The sequence below is a fragment of the Scyliorhinus canicula genome, chromosome 12 (genome assembly GCF_902713615.1).
Source record: "Scyliorhinus canicula chromosome 12, sScyCan1.1, whole genome shotgun sequence".
Classification (NCBI taxonomy): domain Eukaryota; kingdom Metazoa; phylum Chordata; class Chondrichthyes; order Carcharhiniformes; family Scyliorhinidae; genus Scyliorhinus; species Scyliorhinus canicula.
The window spans coordinates 143,039,350-143,060,346 of record NC_052157.1 but is presented as its reverse complement, the minus strand read 5'-3'; the positions used below and the strand labels follow the sequence as shown (position 1 = coordinate 143,060,346).

The 20,997-nt window shown below is 42.2% G+C and overlaps 1 protein-coding gene across 4 annotated transcripts in view; it reads left to right on the top strand.

Annotated features, from left to right (window-relative positions):
- The window catches only part of taok1a (TAO kinase 1a), a 188,057-nt gene that overhangs the window by 31,347 nt on the left and 135,713 nt on the right, over window positions 1-20,997 (top strand). For 2 of the 4 annotated variants that reach the window (XM_038814333.1, XM_038814332.1), the window contains exon 2: window positions 2,877-2,945. The exons of the other annotated variants lie outside the window; for them this stretch is intronic. The gene's annotated coding sequence lies outside the window, so the exon portion shown is untranslated. The remainder of the gene's footprint in view (window positions 1-2,876; window positions 2,946-20,997) is intronic. 4 annotated transcript variants of the gene reach the window in all.

Genomic DNA, 20,997 nt, shown 5'->3' with positions numbered 1-20,997 from the left:
CGGCTCATTCGGCTTGGGCCTCCTAGCCAGAATTCTGTGGGCCCCCTCTAACTCCAGGGACCCCTGGAAGGACCCATCCCCCATCAGCGAGTTCAACATAACAACCACATGGGCCGGTGGGTCCGACCCCTCCGTGAGGCCCTGGATCCGCAAATTCTTCCGCCTCGACCGGTTGTCCAGCTCCTCGAACCGCTCCTGCCACCTTTTATGGAGCGCCTCGTGCATCTCCACCTTCCCTGCGACGGCCATGGCCTCATCCTCCCTTTCGGAGGCCTGCTTCTGCAGCTCCCAGATCGCAGCCCCCTGGGCTGTCTGAGCCTCCATCAGCTCTCTGGTGGTAACCTTCAACGACTCCAGCAGCTCCACCTTAAGCTCCTGGAAGCAGCGCAGCAGAGTCTCCTGCTGCTCCTGCGCTCACTGCCTCCACTCCTCCGGGCCTCTGCCGGCCGCCATTTTGTCTTTCTTCCCCCGCTTTTCCAGGGATGCTTCCACCGTTTTTCTTCTTACCCCACTCCTGATCCGGACCATAGGGATTGACTCCTGTCCTCTTCCCACGTCGGGATTTCCCGACAAAGTTCTGTTGGGGACCCTGAAAGGAGCCCCAAAGTCCGTTTTTAGCGGGAGCTGCTGAACGTGCGGCTTAGCTCCGCATTGCCGCCACTGGAAGCCATGAAAGATGTGTTAACAACAACAACTTTTGTAACAGGAAAAAAAACTTATTTGATGCTATACTCTATCCACTTCTGTATGAAATGTGCTTGAAATAGCAAGAGCAAAAGGAACTTTTTAAAACCTGACAATCAAAAATAGTCGCATACGGCCATTTGATCAGAGCTGAAAAACTAGAGATCCCTTCTAGAGGGCAAAATGGAGGACAGTAGAAAGAGGGATAGACTTAGTTGTAGTAAGATTAGGGACATGACAGAGTAGTTGCAGATGAATTATAGTGGATATGTGAGAATGGCACATAACCGAGATGAGTGTGGCATACCATAGCAGCAGATAATAGCTTATTGTCACAAGTAGGCTTCAATGAAGTTACTGTGAAAAGCCCCTAGTCGCCACATTCCGGCGCCTGTTCGGGGAGGCCGGTACGGGAATTGAACCCGCGCTGCTGGCCTTGTTCTGCATTACAAGCCAGCTGCTTAGCCCATTGTGCTAAACCAGCCCCATATCTCGTAGCAGGAGCAGCTACGAGCAGCAGTTTGTATCTGGAAACATGTCTTTCAGTTCCTTGATTCTGTTTGGAGTCATAGAATCCCTAATGCAGAAGGAGGCCATTTGTCCCATCGCGCCTGCACCGATCCTCTGAAAGAGCACCCCATCTAGGCCCACCCAAACCCACACATCTTTGAACACCAAGAGGCAATTTAGCATGGCCAATCTACCTTACCTGCACATCTTTGGACTGTGGGAGGGAACCAAAGTGCCTGGAGAAAACCCACACAGACACTGGAAGAAGGTACAAACATTACATAGATGGTCACCCAAGGCCAGAATTTTGTCATTAAAATACATATTAAATAGTAACTTAAATAAGAGACTGGAATAATAGCAAGCTGTATTTACTTTCACTATGCTTATTCCCAAAATAGACTCCACATCTGCCTTTTCAATCTGTCAACTCTGTTATCTATGTCCTCCAGCATTCTTAGAACATAGAACAGTACAGCACAGAACAGGCCCATCGGCCCTCGATGTTGTGCCGAGCAATGATCACCCTACTCAAACTCACGGATCCACCCTATACCCGTAACCCAACAACCCCCCCCTTAACCTTACTTTTTTTTTAGGACACTACGGGCAATTTAGCATGGCCAATCCACCAAACCCGCACATCTTTGGACTGTGGGAGGAAACCGGAGCACCCGGAGGAAACCCACGCACACACGGGGAGGACGTGCAGACTCCGCACAGACAGTGACCCAGCCGGGAATCGAACCTGGGACCCTGGAGCTGTGAAGCATTTATGCTAACCACCATGCTACCGTGCTGCCCCATTCTTCCATGCAGTTTGCATGTTGTCTTAATTTAGTATATCAGCAAACTTTGATATCATTCCTCTTGCACCTATGGCCAAATCTTTTATGGATAAATGGAAAACTAAGATACAAATCCCTGGATATTTAATACTGGCTTGGTGCAACCATTTTGCAGAATTGATATCCCTCGTCCTATTAGGGGCAAAATTGGAAAAGAAAGTTCCATAGATGAAAATCAGCATTTATGTTTCTTTGTTAAAGGAAGCAACTTTATACCTGATATCGGATATGTTCAGCAGGTCACTAAATAATTATGATGAGGAAGGCTGTTCAACCCACTTTGATTCCTCCACCCAGAGAATCTAATGTTGCTCTGCCCATTGCGGCATCCAATTGTTCCTTAAATATTTCTAGGATACAAAAGGCCTTCATATGTCTTACCCGGAATGTTATTCCGTACAAGTACATTTTTTGTGAAGATTAACTTATTTTCTGTTTTTTTTTAATTTAGAGTACCCAATTATTTTTTCCAATTAAGGGGCAATTTAGAGTGGCCAATCTACCTATCCTGCACATCTTTGGGTTGTGGGGGTGAAACCCACGCAGACACGGGGAGAATGTGGAAACTCCACACGGACAGTGACCCAGGGCAGGGATTCGAACCCGGGTCCTCAATGCCATAGGCAGCAATGCTAACCACTGTGCCACTGTGCTGCCCAACTTATTTTCTGTTTTGATTAACATCACCTTTTACTGGTGTAAACACCTATCCCATAATTTTACTCCTACAATTTAAATTGAATTCCAGATTAATGATTTTATATAGGATTGCTTATGTTGTCGTCTTTCTAGACTAGAAATCCTAAATTCTGTTTTTCTTCCTTCTGAACTCAGACCCATGATGCTGGAGATAAGCCTCAGCTCTTCTCTGCCTGCCTCTCATTGCTTGACGGCCTGAAATGGGTGCAGTATTCAAACAGCATTTTGATCAGAGTTGTATAAAGATTGAGAAATATCTCTTAGAACTTGTGCTCTATTGTTTTGGCTCCATGTTTCAACTTCCTAATATCTCTGGGTACTGATTTGCATTCATTGAGCATGTTAACGAGCATACGATTATAGTTCTCTATTAGCTTAGTTTTAAGATATTTAAACACAGTTCATGAAGAATGTATGTTGTCCATTTTTACTTCTTAGATATAGCACTTGTCTGCTGATGTTCTACCTACTTATTTTGTCTAAATTGTTCAGTTATTTCTGAGCTGTTGATTCTAATAGCACTAGTTTGGTATCACGTGCAAATATGACCACTTTGACTTGGGTTTCTGATTCAAGGTCATTTATGCAAATTAAGAGGAACAGTCATCCCTAGACTCAACTCTGAAGTCTCTCTCCACTCTGATTAAATTTGTTATTTGTCACCATTAGCCAGTTTTTAAAACCAGTCCCATAGTTTACTCTGAATCCCACAGATTTGAGTTTAATTAATAGTCTCCTGTGTGGAACCTTATCCAAAGCCTCTGGATGTCAAGGTACACCGTATCCTACAGTTTACCACAAACCACTTGGGTTGCTATTTTTGTTAAAGAAGTCATAAAGATTGGCCAGGCAAATTTTTCTTCTTTGGAATCCATGTCTAGCTAATATTTGTCTAGAATAAAAAAAGGCAACCCCTGTTTATTCCTGATAATTGCTTCCATAGTTTTACATGGGATAGAAAATAAGGGAATATGCATACCAATAACCATAATTATAATAATTAGTGACTCACGATTGTCTCCCTAATCTTTCTCAGCACGTTAGAATAAATCTCTTTCTGAGTATTAGTTTGTTTTCAACCTACTTCAACTGCCTTGGACATCCATCTTCTTTATAATGAAATGGAGATGCTGGTGTTGGACTGGGGTGAGCACAGTAAGAAGTCTTACAACACCAGGTTAAAGTCCAACAGGTTTGTTTCAAACACTAGCTTTCGGAGCACTGCTAGTTCCTCGGGTGAATGAAGAAGTATGTTCCAGAAACATGTATATGACAAATTCAAAGATGCAAGGCAATGCTTAGAATGCGAGCGTTTGCAGGTAATTAAGTCTTTGCAGATCCAGAGATAGGGGTAACCCCAGGTTAAAGAGGTGTGAATTGTCTCAAGCCAGGACAGTTGGTAGGATTTCGCCAGCCCAGGCCAGTTGGTGAGGGATGAATGTAATGCGACATGAATTCCAGGTCCCGGTTGAGGCCGCACTCGTGTGTGCGGAACTTGGCTATAAGTTTCTGCTTGGCGATTCTGTGTTGTTGCGCATCCTGAAGCCCACCTTGGAGAACGCTTACCCGGAGATCAGAGGCTGAATGCCCTTGACTGCTGAAGTGTTTCCCGACTGGAAGGGAACATTGCTGCCTGGTGATTGTCGCGCGATGTCCGTTCATTCATTGTTGCAGCGTCTGCATGGTCTCGCCAATGTACCATGCTTCGGGACATCCTTTCCTGCAGCGTATGAGGTAGTCAACGTTGGCCGAGTTGCACGAGTATGTACCGCGTACCTGGTGGGTGGTATTCTCACGTGTGATGGTGGCATCCATGTCGATGATCTGGCACATCTTGCAGAGATTGCCATGGCAGGGTGGTGTCGTGGTCGCTGTTCTGAAGGCTGGGTAGTTTGCTGCAAACAATGGTTTGTTTGAGGTTGCGCGGTTGTTTGAAGGCAAGTAGTGGGGGTGTGGGGATGACCTTGGCAAGATGGTCATCTTCATCGATGAAGTGTTGAAGGCTGCGAAGAAGATGTCGTAGTTTCTCTGCTCCGGGAAAGTACTGGACAGCGAAGGATACTCTGTCGGTTGTGTCCGTGTTTGTCTTCTGAGGAGGTCGGTTCGGTTTTTTTGCTGTGGCGTGTTGGAACTGTTGATCGATGAGTCGAGCGCCATATCCCGTTCGTACGAGGGCATCTTTCAGCGCCTGTAGATGTCTGTTACGATCCTCCTCATCTGAGCAGACCCTGTGTATACGGAGAGCTTGTCCATAGGGGATGGCTTCTTTAATGTGTTTAGGGTGAAAGCTGGAGAAGTGGAGCATCGTGAGGTTATCCGTGGGCTTGCGTAAAGTAAAGTGAAGTGGTGAGGTGACCATCCTTGATGGAGATGAGTGTGTCCAAGAATGCAACTGATTTTGGAGAGTAGTCCATGGTGAGTCTAATGGTGGAATGGAACTTATTGATATCACCGACCTCCTCAGAAGACAAACATGGGACACAACCGACAGAGTACCCTTCGTCGTCCAGTACTTCCCCGGAGCAGAGAAACTACAACAACATCTTCGCAGCCTTCAGCATGTCATCGATGAAGATGAACATCTTGCCAAGGTCATTCCCATACCCCCACTACTTGCCTTCAAACAACCGCAACCTCAAACAAACCATTGTTTGCAGCAAACTACCCAGCTTTCAGAACAGCGACCACGACGCCACACAACCCTGCCATGGCAATCTCTGCATGACGTGCCAGATCATCGACATGGATGCCACCATTACACGTGAGAACACCGCCCACCAGGTATGCGGTACATACTCGTGTGACTCGTCCAACGTTGTCTACCTCATACGCTGCAGGAAAGGATGACCCGAAGCGTGGTGCATTGTAGAGACCATGGAGATGCTGTGACAACGAATGAACGGACATCGCGCAACAATCACCAGGCAGCAATGTTCCCTTCCAGTCGGGGAACTCTTCAGCAGTCAAGGGCATTCAGCCTCTGATCTCCGGAGGTAAGCGTTCTCCAAGGCGGCCTTCTGGACACGCGACAACGCAGAATCGCCGAGCAGAAACTTATAGCCAAGTTCCGCACACATGAGTGCGGCCTCAACCGGGACCTGGGATTCATGTCGCATTACATTCACCCCCCCACCATCTGGCCTGGACTGGCGAAATCCTTCCAACTGTCCTGGTTTGAGACAATTCACACCTCTTTAACCTGGGGTTACCCCCTATCTCTGGATCTGTAAAGACTTAATTACCTGCAAATGCTCGCATTCTAAGCATTGTCATGCATCTTTGAATTTGTCAATATATATGTTTCTGGAACATACCTCTTAATTCACCTGAGGAAGGAGCAATGCTCCGAAAGCTAGTGTTTGAAACAAACGTGTTGGACTTTAACCTGGTGTTGTAAGACTTCTTTCTTTATAATGAAGGTACTGATTTTACTTGGGAAATTTTGTTCAGAGTGGGTATGTTGATCATGTTCCCTCTTGTGACTATTTGGAGTGTGTATTTATTCATTCAGAATATTTACTATTTTATGCTCATCCTCTGTTTTGCACTCATGTATCTCGTGGGTTTCATCCGTTTTCAGCTGCTTTTACTATGGCACTGGCAGATGTTTTGACCATTATTCTTGCCAACAGTTGCTGTATCATTTTCTGCGTGTCTACCCTCTTAAAACATAATTTTGCATTTCCTTCATTCCAGTGAGCTCCTTTTTCTCCGTGCAACACTTGTACAAAATATTTTTTCTTCCTTATTTCACAATGTGCAAGTTGCTTAGGATCATGCTTCCTTAGTCTTAACTTTGCATTAGTTTTGTTTTCTGTCTTAAAAATCACATGCTCCTTTCCAAAAACACGGAGATGGATATGGATACATAAAATTATACTAGTGCACTGCATCCTAAATATGATATCACATGAATATTGCTTCCTTGTTGAAAACCTGTTGCACAGTAACATATCAAACATGGACTCTGTTTCTCTCTCGAAAGATGCTGCCCAGCCTGCTGAGTATTGTGGGTTTTTTCAGATTTCTGGCTTCCGCAGTATTTTGCCGTTGATATTCTTTGTTTTCCAGTTTGTGACATGTGAATGTTTATCAGCTTTGATGCAATCAAAAGCTATTGTCCGAGGTTTCATCCTGGATCCATCCAATCATTTTGCAGTTGTGTAATATCATTGCTTTACTTAGGTTAAAAACAGACATATATTTTTTCATAAGTGTGAGGTCACGCATTTACAGAGGTCAAACAGGTATAGGGAGTACATAATAAATGGGAATATACTGAGGGGTAGATGAAGTAAGAGGTCTTGACATACAAGTACATGGGTCCCGAAAGGCAGCAGTTCAAGTAGAGAAGGTTGTAAAGAAAGCATATGGAATGTTCTCCTTCATTGGCAGAGGTATAGAATGTAAAAGTGAGAATATAATGTTGTATTTGTATAAAGCACTGGTGAGGCCACAACTGGAATATTATGTGCAATTCTGGTCTTAACAGGAAGGATGTAATTGCTCTGGAGACCGTGCAGAAGAGGTTTACAAGAATGTTACCAGGGCTAGAAAAGTGTAGCCATGAGGCGAGATTGGATAGGTTGAGGTTATTTTCTTTGGAATGTAGAAGGCTGAAGGGTAGTTTAATTGAGATGCACAAGGGGAAGAGATAGAGTGGACAGGATAACATTTGTTTCCCTTGGTGGGGAATTCCTGAACCAGGTGACATGGATTCAAGATAAATGGTAGAAGGTGTAGAGGGAACATGAGGAAGAACGTTTTTAAGTAGGGGCTAGTGGGTGTCTGGAATTTGCTGCCTGAGTTGGTGATGGAGGCAGAGACCCTAAACTCTTTTTAAGAAGTACCTGGATCTGCACCATATGCTGTAGGCTACAGGGCTATGGACCGGGTGCAGGAACGTGGGATTAGAATGGGCACCTGGATGTCCTCTGGCTGGTATGGATAAGATGGGCTGAATGGCCTCCCTCTGTGCGGTAACTTAGTTAGAAAATCTATGCTGTTACAACAATCTCTGTCGCAATATCTGGTGAATTCTGAGGAGTAAATTTTAAACTGTTTGTAGTACCAAAAACAAGTTTGCCATTTTAGAGCAAATTATGATGTAGTATCTTAAGAACCTTATGTGACCTGCACCAGTTGCAATGATCACCTGTGAAATGTTCTCTTTAAAGTTGTTCAATTGCTGCAGGAAGTGTTGAGTTCTGTTGTTTCTGGATTGCAACCAACAAAATCATGTAGATTTTTGTCCATTAGCCTGTGATATGTTATTGATGAATTAAGAGTTTTGAAAAATTGAATATTTAATCTGCAGTTTCAGCTAACCAGTTTTAGTTAGCTTTTTCTATCCTAAATTTGTGATTTTTAAAGAATTTTAAACCACTGCTAATTAACTTGATTTTCTTCTTTGACCCTGCCTTCTGTAATATAATATTGGGGCAGCATCATCCTCTAGTGCACTACCTATGTGCTCTTAGTTCACACATGCAGTTGGCAGACTATTTTGGGATGTGAGAGGAAGCATGAGCTAAATCTGTCCTTATTCAGTATCTACTCCATTGGCCTAATGCTGATCAGCAGGCCTATTGAATATTCAATTTAATTCCTTCATTCTTTCCTTCTCTATCTCTACCACACTTCTGTTCTGACCAGAGACAAGTTGTTGTGTCCCAAATGTCATTGCAGCTGTAGTCAACGGTTTTTGGCATCATCTGTATGGCTTACACAAAACATATCCTGGTGTATTCAAATTGTTCATCATTTCAAAGCTTAAACTAAAAGAAACCTAATACATTAAATGATTTCCGAATGAAACCATAACATTTCCATAGCAGAAGAAAGCAGAAAGATCCTACGACTAACGTATAGCTACCATAACATTGCATATACAAATGAGAATATAGTTAGTCCATGCATGTGAACTCAAATTGAAAACTGTAATGGCTGAGAATCCAGAGTTTTGACTTGTTGGGTTGGGAGCCATGTAACCCGATTTTTTTTGAAAGTGTATGGGTGAGTTGTTTAAGCATGCAGCCCCTTCAAAGATTTCTCATAGCTGCACGATAGCTTCAAAGGGGCTGACTTGTGCAGGCACCTTCAGGTCGGGCCACAGAGCTTAGCGGGGGGAATAATAGAGGTCTGTGAAATCCAAATTATGTTTGGTTCTGTGTATTGTTTTCCTGGAAGTGCCACACTTTGTCAAGTTCAGTATAAATTGATCAAATTTACAAATTATCCCAAACTAGGAGGGGAAATAGAGAAAACAACTATTAATTATAAAGTGAGCCGGGCAAATATTTGAAAGAGCAATCGCAGTCAGTGAAGGGGAAGGATAAATATATGGGCAATATATGTACTCCATAGTGTTGAAAAAGAACTGGGCATCTTTGTTGCAGTAATGTTCAAAATGTCCAACCAATGTAGAGCAGCAATCAGCAAAACTAATGGAATATTGAATAATGTAGAGGAAACTGTGTGCAGAAAGCTGCAAGGATATTTCCCAATTTTAGAAGAAATATGAGAAAAACCTGGAGAAACTTTGAACGAAGATGCCTGTGAGGTGATCTTAACAGTAGCATGGCAAAGATTTGAAGCCATTTTTCAGAGTATAGGACAAGAGGTTACATATTGAAAAGTACATTTAAAGTAGATACAAGGAAGTTTTTCCTCGTAGAAAAAGTGCCAAACAGATGAAATGGAATGCTGGATGGAGAAATGGAGGCACAAGCCCTATATAAAAGCAAATTACTGCAGATGCTGGAATCTGAAACCAAAGAGAAAATGCGGGAAAATCTCAGCAAGTCTGGCAGCATCTGTAGGGAGAGAAAAGAGCTAACGTTTCGAGTACAGGTGACCCTTTGTCAAAGGGCACAAGCACTATATCTTTGAGATGAAGCATTCTGATAGATGAATTATGACCTAAAAAGCCTTCCTCACTGAATTTATTCAATGACTGGATTTCTGTCATGCTTTCCCATAATAATTAAGCTTGGTCATTCATTTCTTGTTCTCAGAGGTGAATTGGAGTCAGATAATAGAAGCCGCTGGATGGAGGATTACTTTAAGTATGTTTTCCTGGGCAAACCTGCTATTTAAGATTTAACTGCTAGCTAAATTAGATATCAATATTATCAATATCAATATTTGTTTAAACAACGCAGTCTTTTCCAGTTCGCTGGGGCACTTTTTTCTGAAATTATGCTCCACTGCAATTGGTTGTTCTGCCTGGACCTTTCTCCCTGTCCTGCATCCATGCTTTCATCGCTCCCACCCATACAATGTTTTTCCCTTTTTCTGCCTACGAGGAAACCATATCTTTATATTTTAATCCGAAGCCTCCCAAGGTCATCACAGTCCCCTCACAATATGTGTGTATCCTCCCAACATCCCACTTTTGGTGCTCCTACACATTAGGGCTCCTTGCCAACTGGTCTCAGAAGCTAGAGCTATACCAGTGCAACCATATCTGGCTCCTCCATTCATTATTTTCACTCCCAAAGCACAGGATCACCCTCCCAGTGCTAAAACTGGTTTGGCCTTCGCATATCTTGTCCAGCTGACCTTGCAGAATTCTCCTTGGTAAAATCTGGGGACCAGGAAAGCTATCGCACAGACCAATCAAGCAAAAACCTGAAGTTGTCTGGGAGGTGTGATTTGATGTGTATGATTATGTTCCAGACTCTCCCACACCATCCCTGGGCATGTTGTGCCTCACCGACAAGACAGAGCTACCAGAGGTGGCGGCAGTGTGCTATATAGTTGGGAGGGAGTTGGCCTGGGAGTTTTAACATTGACTTTTGATATCATGAAGTCTCATGGCATCTGGTCAAATATGGTCAAGGGAACCTCTTGTTGATTACCACCTACTGCCCTTCCTCAGTTGATTAATCAATGCTCCTCCAGTTGAACACCACTGGGAAGAAGCACCGAGGGTAGCAAGGTTGTAGGAGTAATGTGCAGCAGTAATGGTGGTGAACTGGGAAGGCCAAGCCAGCTTGTAGTGTTGGAAGGGTGGGAAGAATATCCATTGCATCACTACTAACTGAGCTAGCTGAGTTCTGAAGACATACCTGTGGCAGGTGGTGAGAAAACCAACAAGAGGGCAAAACCTGTTTGACGCCGTTCTCACCAATCTACCTGTCACAGCAGCATATATTTATGAAGGTACTGGTAGGAGTGAACATCACAGTCATTCTGGAGACGAGGTCGTGACTTCACATTCATGCATTTCTTTGTGCCGTGTGGCATGGCCACCGTGCTCAATGGGATCGATTCAGAACAGATTGAGCAGCTTAAAACCGGTGATCCATGAGGCTCAATAAACCATCAGCAACAACAAAATTTGTATTCGGCCACAATCTGTAACCTTGTGATCCAGTGTAGCCTCAGTCCACCATTGCCATAAAGCCAGGTGATCAATGAGGAGTACAGGAGAGCATGCCTGGAACAGCAACAGAATAAAGTGCAACCCTATTAAAGCTACAGTGCAGGGCTACATGTATACTGAGAAACGGAAGCAGCATCCCATGGTCAGAGATGAGCTATTCCACAACCTATGGATCAGATCTCAACTCTGCAGTCCTGCCACATCCAGTCATGAATGGTGGGAGACAATTGCACAGTTAACTTGGGGTGAGGCTCTACAAACACCCAAACTCATGATGATGGAGCCCAGCATGTTAGTGCAAAAAATATGGCTGCAACATTTCCAACCTCTTCAACCAGAATTGCCAATGGATGATCCATCTCTGCCTGCTTTTGAGGTCTCTAACATCATAGGTACCAGCCTTCAGCTAGCTTAGTTCATTCCATGTGGTCCCAAATACAGCTAAAGCCCTGATAACATTCTGGCTACAGTACTGAAGACTCTTGATCCAGAATTAGCTGTACACCTAGTTAAGCTGTTCCAATGCACCTACATCATTGGGGTCTACTGGGAAATTGTTCAGCTATATTCAGTTGACAAAAAGCAAGATCTTAATCCAGCCAATTACCACTGTCGGAGTACTCTCAATCATCAGCAAAGTGATGGCTGGTGTTATTGTCAGTGCTACCAGGTGGCTCTTACTTGCCAAAACCTCACTTCTGATCAGGTTAGGTTCTACCAGCCTCTAGGACCTCATTGCAGTCTTGGTCCAAACATGGACAAAAGAACTGAATTCCAGAGATGTGAATAACTGGACACCAAAGCAGCATTTGATCGAGTGTGGCATTGAGGAGTCTTAGCAAAATTAAAGTGAATGGGAATAGTGGGAAAACTCTCCACTGGTTGAGTCATGCAGAGCATAAAGGTAAATGGTGTGGTTGTTGGAGGTCAATCATCTCAGTCCGAGGACATCATGGGAGGAGTTTTTCAAGATAGTATCCTCTGCCCAGCCATATTTAACTGTTTCATGAATGACCGTTCCTCCAACATTAGGACAGAAGGAGCGATGTTTGCTGATAATTGCACATTGTTCAGTATCATTCATTACTCCTCATGCTGAAGCGGTTTGTGCTTGCATTAAGATTGAATTTATAGGTGGCAAATAACAAGCGTGCCACCCCATTGCCAGGCAATGACCATCTACAACATGAGAGAATCTAGACATTATTCCATGCTATTCACCAGTATTGCAGTCACTGAATTCTCCACTATCAACATCCTGTGGATTACCACTGAGCAGAAGCTTAACGGACTAGCCACATGTATCTAAGAGGCTGGGAATTCTGCAGCGAGTGACTCACTTTTTGAATCCCCGAAACCTGCAAGGCAGAAGTCTGGCGTGTGATGGAATAATCTCCAAACGTCTGGATGTCTGTCACGCCAACACCATTCAAGTAGCTGGATACCACCGATGCACATTGACAACAGTTTGTACCATATACAAGGTGCACTGTATCAACTTGCCAAAGCTCCTTTTGACAATACCTTCCAAATCTGCGTCCACTATCACAAAAGTATAAGGACAGCGGAAGCATGAGAACACGACCACCTGCAAGTGTCCTTCCAAGTTACATACCGTCTTGACTTTGAATTATTTTGCCGTAACTTCACTGTCACTGGGTCAAAATCCTGGAATTCCTTTCTTAATAGCACTGTAGGCGTACCTACACCAGATGGACTGAAGCAGTTCAATAAGGCGGTTGACTCCTGTCTTCTCCCCGTGGGTGGAACGGTGGCACAGTGGTTAGCACTGTTGCCCCTCAGCGCCAGGGAGTCTGGTTCAATTCCGGCCTCTGGTCTATGTGTGGAGTTTGCATTTTCTCCCCATGTCTGCGTGGATTTCCTCCGGGTGCTCCGGTTTCCTCCCACAGTCCAAAAATGTGCAGGTTAGGTGGTGTTCACAAGATTAGGTGGGGTTACAGGGTTACGGTGGGAGCCTGACGCTAGGTAGGGTGCCATTTCAGAGGATCAGTGCAGTCTGAATGGCCCCCTTCTGCACTGTAGGGATTCTGTGATTCTATGATTCTCAAGACCGATTACGGTTGTGGAACAAATGCTGACCTTGCCAATAACGCTTACTGTAGATGTCGGCATGTAAATTGACCGTTTGAGCCCTCTAAAAATCTCTTCCAAAATTGGGCGTCAACTTAACATACCAAGTATGAAATGTGAACCGCCAGTGTGCGTGGTTGCCAAAAAAAACACAATCACAAAGCTCATAACTTAATGTGGTATGGTTTATTGAATAAATTAATTGTACAAAGATATCTATTAACCACAATGAAAGTGTTTTAAAGCCGGTCTTTGTCATCCGACGGAAATAGTTTGTCGGATTTGTTGAATGGCTATGGTCACTATAAGGATCCCACTCTGGATCAGATGTGGCGCTTTCAGTATAATCTCGGCAACCGTTCGTCTTTCTCCCCATCAATTGAATTAGTTATTCTTCATTTCTTGAAGGATCTGATCTAGTTGGTGCACTACCAGCATTCCTCAATTTGATGATGGAACTACACAAAACACCAAGTGGGGCAGCGTGAAAATTTCCACTTTTGAGAATGTTTTTTCTCTGTCAGCCAGCCATCCATCGCTTCCATTCGGTGCATATATGATCCTCAAGTGGCTGTTGAGGCACACATCCCAAGATTGAACTACAGACATCCCTGTGGTATAATTGCAATGTGGGTGCTCGTTCCTAATGTGCACCTCTTGACCTCATTGGTTATGTGGGATCTGAACGTATCCCTTATGAATAAGCTGCATTCTTTACATAGATCATCGGGATGCCTATTCCATATGTTATGCGCAGCACGGCGGGTAGCACTGTTGCTTCACAGCGCCAGGGTCCCATTTTCAATTCACAGCTTTGGTCACTGTCTGTGCAGAGTCTGCACGTTCTCCCTGTGTCTGCCTGGGTTTTCTCCAGGTGCTCCGGTTTCCTCCTGCAAGTCACGAAAGACATGCTGTTAGGAAATTTGGACATTTTCCCTCTGTGTACCCGAACAGATGCCGGAATGTGGCGACTGGGGATTTTTACAGTAACTTTATTGGAGTGTTAATGTAAGCTTACTTGTGACAATAAAGATTATTATTATTATTATTATTGATCCATACGTTCACTGCATCCTCCTCCATAGACCATAGTCATGTCCAGGCTCAAAATATCTGTCAGCAGACGTAATTTGCACATGATTTTACTTTGAAAGTTACCATAGGGTTTAATTTTGTTCCGTCTTGGGCAACAAGGTGGCGCAGTGGTTTGTACTGCAGTCTCACAGCGCCAAGGTCCTAGGTTCAATCCCGGCTCTGGGCCACTATCCGTGTGGAGTTTGCACATTCTCCCCGTATTTGCGTGGGTTTCATCCCCACAATACAAAGATGTGCAAGGTAAGTGGATTGGACATGCTAAATTGTCCCTTAATTGGAAAAAATGAATTAGGTACTCTAATATTAAAAAAAAAATTATCCCGTCTGCCATGGACAGAAGTACCACCATCATGTCCTGTGGTTTTCACTGCAACTGATTTTGAACCTTTCCACTTCGCAGATCGGTTGTTGGACACATCAAAATTCATCGGTATTTCATCCATGTTGGAGATATGACGTTATAGGCATTCTTGTTTTTGCTGCTGCCTAATGAAACACTGGAAATTCTTTTGGAACAGAGATCTTTTTGGTAGTTTGAAATCTTGACCTTTTGTTGCAACACTGGACATTTTTCTTTCATAAAGCTGCTACACCAACTAGGAGTTGCTCTGAAATCTTTGCTGGACCTAGGGTTTGATTTGGTCCACTTGAGAGTTTGTATGTATTGCAGTTCTGGTGACATTCTGGCAGTTTTCAAGGATCCATGCCAATACATGATTCACAAGATCAAGCCAATGGTGGGTCCCTGATCTCATGGTGCATTTAGGATGTAGGAACGTAGAACTTCAGAACAGGAGCAGATCGTTCAGTCCTTCAAGCCTGTTCCAATATTCAATAAGATTATAGTTTATGGTTGTGGTCTCAACTACACTTTGCCGCCTTGACTCTCTTGCCTATTCTGACTGTGCTTGAATAAATTCAATGACCAAGCCCCCATTGTTTTCAGGGGAAGAAAAATTCACAAGCCAATTACTTTTTGAAGAGAAAATATTTCTCTTCATCTCTGTCTTAAATGGTAGACTTTTTATTTTTAAACTTTTATCACCTGGTTCTAGTCTCTTTCACCAGTGGAAACATCCTCTACATATCAAATCTCCTCAGGATCATATATGTTTCAATAAGATCACACCTCATTCTTCTAAACTCCAAGAGGAAAAGGTCCAACTTGTTCAACCTTTCTTCATAAGCTAAGCCCCTCAACTCAGGAACCAGCTGAGTAAACCTTTCCTGAGCTTCTAACACGATTATATCTTTTTCCAAATGGAGACCAAAATTGTACACAGTATTCTAGATGTGTTCTCCCCAAGGTCTTGTACAACTGCAGTAAAACATACCTACCTTTATATTCAATTACCCCTACATAAAATGCCAACATCCCATTTGCCTTTCTAATCACAACTACCCGGTGGTACAGAGGGATCTGAGTGGCCTGGTTCATGAATCACAAAGTGAGTATGCATGTACAGCAAGTAATTAAGAAGGCAAATGAAATGTTGCCATTTATCGCAAGAGAAATTTAATATAAAAGTAGGGATGTTTTACTGCAGCTGTACAGGGCTTTTGTGAGGGCACAGCAGGAATACTGTGTGTACAGTTTTGGTCTCTTTATTTGAAAAAAGATGTAACTACTTTGGTTTACTTGGATTTCCCATTGCCATTCCTGAATTACTTGATTAGGCCACTTTGATTGGTTCTTGGATTGGTAATCAAAAACTGATGGCATTTATTTTACCTCATCTATCTAGTCTAATCCCTGGAGTGGAGGTTCAGGAACAATGAGGGTGGGAAGAACAATATGTATTTCTGGTTCTCAATCTTTGCTGGTTGAACATAGTCAGTACAGCAAAATCCAAAATATTAGCCAACTGCCATACTGCTTGAAGGCATTCACATCACAGCTGCTTTATATTTAAACTTTATCTCTTTGATCTGAAATTGTTTTAAAGGATGCACTACTTGTAATTCAGAATATACCAAAACTATTTCAGCATACTGCACCTGTAAAGCTGTTTTCCATTGAGATTCTATAGACTTAAAAAATAAAAGATAATTAGATAATGGCAGGGTGATTTCCAAAATAGTTTTTTTTTACAAATGTTTGCACCCGCTAAACACATGAAAAAACAAGAGGAAGTTTAAAAAAATCATGCAAGAAACAAAAGATTCCAAAACCAGTGTTTAGTGTATTAAAATTAAGTTTGTTTAAAAAAATACTTATTTTTTATGGGATGTAAGCATCGCTGGCTATGCCAGCATTTATTGCCGATCCCTTTAGTAGTGAGCTGTCTTTTGAACCATTGCAGTCCCTGAGGTGTAACCCACAGTGCTGTTAGGGAGGGAGTTCCAGGATTTTGACCCAGCAACAGTGAAAGAATGGTGATATATTTCCAAGTCTGGGTGGTGAGTGGGGTTCCCAGGCATCTGCTGCTCTTGTCCTTCTAAATGGTTGTAGATTTGGAAGGTGCTGCCAAATGTACCTTAGGGAGTTAACTGCAGTGCATCTTGTAGATGGTACATACGGCTGCCACTGTTCATCGGTGGTGGAGGGATTGAATGTTTGTGAAGGCGTAGCAAGATGGCTTTGTTCTGGATGGTGTTGAGCTTCTTTAGTGTTGTTGGAACTGCACTCTCTTAGGAAAATGGAGAGTATTCCATCACATTGCTGAATTGTGGCTTGTAGATGATGGATAGGGGACAGGCTTTGAGGGTCAGGAGGTGAGTTACACGCTGTAGGATTCCTAGCCTTTGACCCGTTCTGGTAGCCACAGTATTAATGTGGCTAGTTTAGTTTCTCATCAAATTGTAACCCCCAGGATGTTGATTGTGGGGGATTCAGTGAAGGTAGTGCCATTGAATGTTAACGGGCGATCATTAGATCCTCTGTTGTAGGAAATGGTCATTGCCTGGTATTTGTGAGGTACTAATGTATACAATTACTGTACAATTAGTTAAAACATTCCAGGTCCACATGTACATTCCAGAAATACATTTAATGAGTGTGCATGATAGAGTAAGTGCATCATATAGTTTTACACATATCAAAATAACTGAATTTATTAACTACTGTATTGAAGGTGTGGAAAAGTATATGCAACATGGGCAGCTGCTTAATTTATTTCCCAGTAGGATTGGACTAAGCTGTGGGTTGCACTCTGGGCATGAGAGTGGAATCAGAAATACATTTCAGAGGGGCCAGGAAGTAAATCATGCAATAGATTTCAATAAATAGCATCTGTTCAAATCAAATCTGTGAGCTATATCCAAATTTCTAAGAGCAAAATTCCATATAATTTGTAACACCTTCAAGGAAAGTATTTATCTGGATTTTGTGGTGGATATTAAGATTTCAATATTCACCACAATTTTTTTTTCTTTCTAAACAAATTTAGTGTACCTAATTATTATTTTTTTCCAATTAAGAGGCAGCTTAGCATGGCCAATCCACCTAACCTGCACATCTTTGGGCTGTGGGGGTGAAACCCACGCAGACACGGAGAATTGGCAAACTCCACATGGAGAGTGACCCAGGGTGGGATTTGAACCTAGGTCCTCCGTGCCGTAGGTAGCAGTGCTAACCACTGTGCCAAGTGCCGCCCTAATATTCACCACTATTAATGTGTAAATTGGATAGCAACCTTTGGCTCAACAGGATGAAAATCAAAAGTTGTTGTCCGAGTCGCCTGCCTGCCTTCAGAAGAGCCACTACTCCTAATCTGATCAAGAAATTCATCAGTGAAACAAATGGAATGCTGTGTAGCTTTTCACTAAACATGTCAGAAAAAATAGAGGCTTGTTCATTCAAGTGTAACTGAACTTTCACTAGCATGATAAGTCTTAATTGGTGCTGTACAATCTCTCTGGTCCTGAAAAGGTTTTAAAAATTACAACCGTTAAATCTCATTCATTGGAGATTTAACAAAATGAAACCATTAAACAATTTTTTATTTCATCTTTCTTTAAATTATCACTTAATCTTTTTCACTTTCATTTTCTATATATGATTTGACATTGAATTAACTATTCTAATGTTCACTAGCAGTAATAATTCTTCAGTCTGGTTGTTTGAGGGGGTACACAGTTGTTGTCATGGTTGCCCATTTCCCCTGAAGAGGGAACCACGCTACTTTGAATTTCTAGTAAGTCCTAATTCCAATGTAAAAGTCCATATGAGGAAATGCAATGAAAACCTGTTTTTTGCTGATCCCAAAATCTGAACTGTTAATTTTGAAGCATTTTGTTGGTCAAATAAAAACTGCATTTATCTTGTTACAACTTTCATACCTTAATACTGCTTAAGGAATTTGTTGCTTATCCCTAATATAATGCAGTGAGTGTGTATAAATGATATGTGAATATCTGACAGAGGTCGATCAAGTATTAATTATTGGCAAAAAAAAATCATTGATACATTTTTCCTCTCTGGCTTTATCTGATAACCATGTACTTTATAAAATACAAAACTAACTAATGTCCCCTATTCCTAAGTCTGTATTTTGCAAAAATGTACAAAACTACACTGTCTCTCTTTGCTGCAACATATGAATGGAAAACATTGTATCTTCTAACAGTCATTCTTGTAATATAGCACAACATCAAGAGTTCTGGCTCGGCTTTGAATGCACAAAGTTACTTCATGTGTAATGTCTACCATGGTTGGTATTTGGGGGTGGGGCGAGAGCCAGGACACACAGTTGATGAGGGGGAAGGCGAAATGCATTGTTTGATAACTGTTGTTGGGCCTACGTTTAATATTGTATTGGTAGCTTTCATTCAAGTTTAAGGGACTGTATTTCAGGTTCCTACAATACAGTCAGCTGTAGGGTTAGATTGAAAAACAAATGGGGAGGAAGCATGTGAATTATGTTAATTATGATGAGAATGCAAGAATCACAGCTTTACAGTGGGTGTATATCATGGATGTCTCTAAAATGCAGCTTTGTTTTTGCTTTCGAGTATAACTCAGAAGATTTGGGGTGGTAGGTGTTCCTCTCTCTGGCTCAAAACTAAGGCATCTTGATAGGTTTTAATGCCTTATTAATGGGGATCTAATCCAATTGTTAGTTATTCAAATAATGTTTGGGACGGCACAGTGGCTTGCACTGCTGCCTCACCGCACCAAGGGCCCAGGTTCAATTCTGGCTTTGGGTAACTGTGGAGTTTGGATGTTGTCCCCATGTCTGTGTTGATTTCCTTCGGGTGCTCCAGTTTCCTCCCACAGTCCAAAGATATGCAGGTTAGGTGGATTGGCCGTGCTAAATCGCCCCTTAGTGTCCAACGGTAAGGTGGGGTTGCAGGCATAGGGTGAGGTTGTGGGCCTAGGTAGGGTGGTCTTTTGGAGGGTCGATGCAGACTCAATGGTCCTAATGGCCTCCTGCACTGTAGGGATTATATGAGAATGCATTTAGTTTGATTACCCTCCCTTTATGGTTCACTGGTTTATAATTTAGGATTGTTCTGAATTTTTTTATAAAGGTGCTGGGTGACTAGTGCATTAATGTTTCACAGTTTGATATCAGTTTCTTATACGTTTTGTCTGCTTGTGTTTTGGGGAAATCAGCTCTGGATTGGCAGAAGTTGCAGGATTTAATAGATTTAAGAGCAGTGGGTTGCCTTTGCATCTATTTGCCTTACTGTTTTTTTTAAAACTGAGGACAACTTTTCCGTATACTTGAAGATGATGCAAACATTATTCTCTTGGGTTAGGAATATGTTGTGAAGATTGAACATATGCTCATCTTTCTTTCAAGAAAGTTGAATTTCTGATTTTGGTTAAAGCTATATGTGTAACACTATAGCAAGGGTAGTTTTACAACCTCTCATGTTATCTCTATACAAGATTCATTTTGCTTCTGAGGGAGACATAAAATGATCCTTTTCAATGTGTGAAGCCCTAATGTAAAATTGAATAGCAGTTTTTTTGCAACAGGATAAGGATTTTAAATAGTTTTTGGAGAAGAATATGCTATTTTTGCATTATTTTGAAATATCCTATGGACAGTCTAACCTGTACATATTAAGGTACATCTTATGACTGAGCACAACCAATCATATTTTGGAAGTAATCGGATGATCTCCTATAAAATGCTTACAGCGAACCAGGGAAGTTGTTCTCTTGTCTGCCTTTGCCGGCTTTCCTCACTGTGTTCATATTATGTTGCTGCTTCCATTTCCTGTTCAACCTCTACTTCATAGGGCTGGTTTTACTGGTAGGGTATCTCATTGCATGCTATTAGATTAGCTCTTTTCTGCACCCTTCAACTTGAAAATGTTTTGTGCTATAACTTGCTTGAAGTGCAAGCTGATAATGGCTTGATGAGGGCAACTGATCATTTTGGTCCTCAGTGAACCATAGGACTAATGGCATTTCTCCTTCAACGATGAGACTGAATTGAAAAGAAAAAGAGAAAGAATGGGTGAATTAAGGTCAGATCAGGTGCGGTAAGAGAAATAAGCAGGAAAGAAAGATTGGTTCTGAGAGAAAGGAAGTTAAGGAAAAAATAAATAAAATTTAACAATTTTGAAATCTCCAGCCTAAAAGATGACGACATGCAAGAATAAGATTGAACAATTTAATTTAATTTCTGGTCCAGCAAGGTACATTGGCATTGCTTTAACTATGATCAAGTTATTAAGGTACATGAGGCAGCTCCAGTTATAACTTTCTGCAACGAGTTTGATGAG